The sequence below is a fragment of the Sinocyclocheilus rhinocerous genome, unplaced genomic scaffold, assembly GCF_001515625.1.
Source record: "Sinocyclocheilus rhinocerous isolate Xijiao unplaced genomic scaffold, SAMN03320098_v1.1 scaffold3806, whole genome shotgun sequence".
Lineage (NCBI taxonomy): Eukaryota > Metazoa > Chordata > Actinopteri > Cypriniformes > Cyprinidae > Sinocyclocheilus > Sinocyclocheilus rhinocerous.
The window spans coordinates 128,871-132,456 of NW_015658737.1; the positions used below are offsets into that span (position 1 = coordinate 128,871).

At 37.0% G+C, this 3,586-nt stretch overlaps 1 protein-coding gene across 5 annotated transcripts in view; it reads right to left on the minus strand.

Annotated features, from left to right (window-relative positions):
- LOC107722845 (E3 ubiquitin-protein ligase rnf213-alpha-like) overlaps positions 1-3,586 on the minus strand; it is a 114,572-nt gene that overhangs the window by 88,234 nt on the left and 22,752 nt on the right. The window lies entirely within an intron of this gene.

The following is a 3,586-nucleotide window of genomic DNA, read 5'->3' on the forward strand; positions in this document are numbered from 1 at the left end:
CTGATTCATTCAGGAGTGAAGTAAATGGTTCTTTATGAATGGTCCATTGAATCATTAGGCTTGTTCAACTTGAAGCGGATCACCATCAGACCGATCGGTGTGTGACATCAAAGTATCGCATGAGCTATAGAGAGGAGACGGCTCCTTATGCTTTTGATTCGCTCTCGCGGTACTTTGATGTCATAAACCGATCGGTCTGTGCAGCGCCGCTTCAAATCCAACAAGCCAAATGGTTCACCCAATTCATTCAAAACGTAAAAAAGAGCAGGGCCGCTGCTGGCCAAATGGGTGCCCCAAGCAGAATTGTATTGTTGTGCCCCCTCCCCAAAATATATATATAAAAAAAAAAAAAACACCTACTATAGGGGTCAAAATAGAACTTTAATAAAATATAAAAGTAAATAAGTAAATTGTAATTAAATTGTATTATTTACAAATTACAATTGTAGCTAGACAGTCACCTATGGCTATGATTTTAATAATACAGTTGTCTGATTGATTTTATGGTCTCAAGCATTCAGAAATCACGCAAAAGAAAATTAAGCAGTTTTACTTCGATAAAACCAAGGATTAGTTTTTGTAAGGGTTGTCCACATTTTTGTTGAAGAAATTATAGAGGCTAGCATTTCTATCGCAAAAAGGTGGCCAAAAATTAAAGATTAAGTGGATATTTGAATTAAATGTTTGGTCAATATTAAACAAGGATTTGATCATCCTGTAAGTGTTACAACAGCAATTACCAGGCCTTTGGTAATTGTAATAATATGTAATGTACATAAATTGTTTATTTTGTATTACATTATGTATTTTAACAGTGTTATTCAATGAAACCATACGATTATTATTAATTAACCAATCATTATTGCCTCATTGTTTTTATATAATGCATTTTATGCCATTTTAAAGGTTGTTGTTCGCTTAGGTCTGGTTTTATTACCACTATTATATACGTATATTAAAAATATGATCTGAATACTTCGTACATTATTATTTGAAGCGATCTGAAGTATCAAACCCATGGTAATTTGTGGTTACCATTGCTACAAGAACCATGTTTTTTTTTTTTTTATGCGTAGTAAAATTATGGTTAATTTTCGTAAGGGAAAATGGAAACTCAGACAGAATATTAAAAGGCAGATGCGGCGGTGATATTATTACCGACATTAAAACACGTTATTAACGTCAACATCCAAAAAAAAGTTTCACAGGATTATGAACGTACCTAAAAGTGATGCACGGGGCTTCATCTTGGGCTTTTTTTCTTTTTCTTATCTCGGCGCCGGAATACTGATGTCTTTTCCCGGGCATAGTTGTCCATCAGTTATGATCATTTGCAGTCAGCCGCAAACATGAGGTGAGAGCTGGCGCGGATGCGGGAATGGCGCGTCACTTGTGCTTCGCCTGTCTACTGCATTCACCATAAAACGCTTTTTTTTTTAAATTATGTATATATGTTCATGTTTATACTTTTATTTACGTATATGTATATGTTAATATTAATATAGAACGAAGGTTTTTTTTTTTTTGAGCAACTGGGATGGTGCCCCCCTGGGGGTTGGTGCCCTATGCAAACTGCGTACTCTACATATAGGGAGTGGCGTTACTGTAAAAGAGTATCAACCAGAAGGTTCCAGAAATAATCACTGAGGGTGCTTCTGAAATTAGTGAGGGTGCTCTAGTCTTAATGCACATTTTCACATATTTTGTCCCGTCTATTGCTATGGTATATGTCAATCACTGCTACTTCGAAAGGCAATCCCGCATAAATAAGTGTGTGGGGCCGAAAAAAAAGTTCTACATTTTAAATGGATTATAAGACTAGAAAACTCGCAAAGAGCGCTCTTTATAACCACTAAAAAGCTGTCACTCTTTGTTCATCGCGATCTCACAAAGTTCTGTTATGACCAAAGAATCTCACACTGCACAATTGATAAATTATTAACAGCGTGTATTCACTGTATGCAGGCGCGGATTAAAGGGGTCATATGATGTTGCTAAAAAGAACATTATTTTGTGTAATGAAATGTGTTTATGCGGTTTAAGGTTAAAAAAACACATTATTTTCCATATACCGTACATTATTGTTTCTCCTCTATGCCCCACCTTTCTGAAACGCGTTGATTTTTACAAAGCTCATCGGTCTGAAAAGTGAGGTGTGCTCTGATTCCGAACTGTCTGAACAAACTCACATGAAATCAGGAGAGAAGCCAGTTTGTGGCAAAACCTTTTACAGTGCTTGAGTGTTGTTGTCTTTTACTGCATATGATAATTCATACTTAGAAAGTAAAACTGAAATGACATTTATTACCAGATGATTAGTTAAATCAATTCAAAATGCACCTGCAGACAATTTTTCCAGTCATGTATTTGGCTATTGAGGATTTTTTTTTTTTTAATAATGTGTAAAAATCTTGCCTCGTCTCATTCATGCATTTAAATTTAAAATTAACAATATTTTCTTATGGGGGGCATACCCACAGAACCCCCTAGAGGAACCAATGTGCACCCATCACAGTCTCACAAAATCCTGTGGGGACACTGGGAATGTAGAGGAAGCACTGTAGGTAGGATCTCAATATGTGTGTGTATGCCAGTTCACCTTACTATCTGCGTGTGGAGCATGTATGGCACTAAATACATTTCTTTAGTAAAGCATAATGATTAAGAGGGGGCCTCACACAAAGAGCAGCCTAGGGGCCCCTGACCACCTTAATCCGCCCCTCACTGTATGTTATAATGAAAGGATTCGATTGTATAACTCGGCACGGAACAAAAACTGGTGTGTTACAGACTTTAGATATGAGAGAAACCCAGCATATTCATGAGGATGATGAAAGTGTTTTCACTTGAGTAAAGCCTTGAAGTCCTTTTAAGTGTTTTTCTTAATTGAATATGTACAATTTCTCATGTAACAATTTATTTGATTTTATTCAACTCAAAAATATGAACTTAATCAATCTATGCATTGGGTTACATTGATAAAATGAAATTTAAGGGCTAAAACAGGTAGACTAAAATGGGTAAACTAAGATAGCATTTGCAGGTTAGCACTTCTTAATAGTGTACCCCCCCCTCTCCCCTCTCTCTTTTGAGGCAGTGCCCCAGCCTGGCCCCCCCATTTAAAATGCTCTAGATCCGCCCCTGACTATATGATGTAAATATGAGACAAACTCAAACAGGGGCATTTTTGCCCTATATCTTGAAATTTAGGGACATTCTAACTACGTTCTCTAGGCTCCATTACGCAGTGAGTTGTTGCCCTGCCTCATATTTGTCATCAATCAACTATATGAAATGTCAGATGACCCACATAGGTCTGGGGGAGGGGCAAGTGCGTTAAAGGGGTCATATGATGCAATTTAAAGTTTTCCTTTCTCTTTGGAGTGTTACAAGCTGTTCATGAGTAGATAAGATCCCTGAAGTTGCAAAGACTAAAGTCTCAAACCCAAAGAGATATTCTTTATAAAAGTTAAGACTCGTCCACTCCCTCCTAAAACGCCTTTCGCTTTTCAGAACAATGAGCTTTGTAAGAATTGACGCATTTCAGAAAGGCGGGGCATAGAGGAGCAACAATAATGTACAGTAT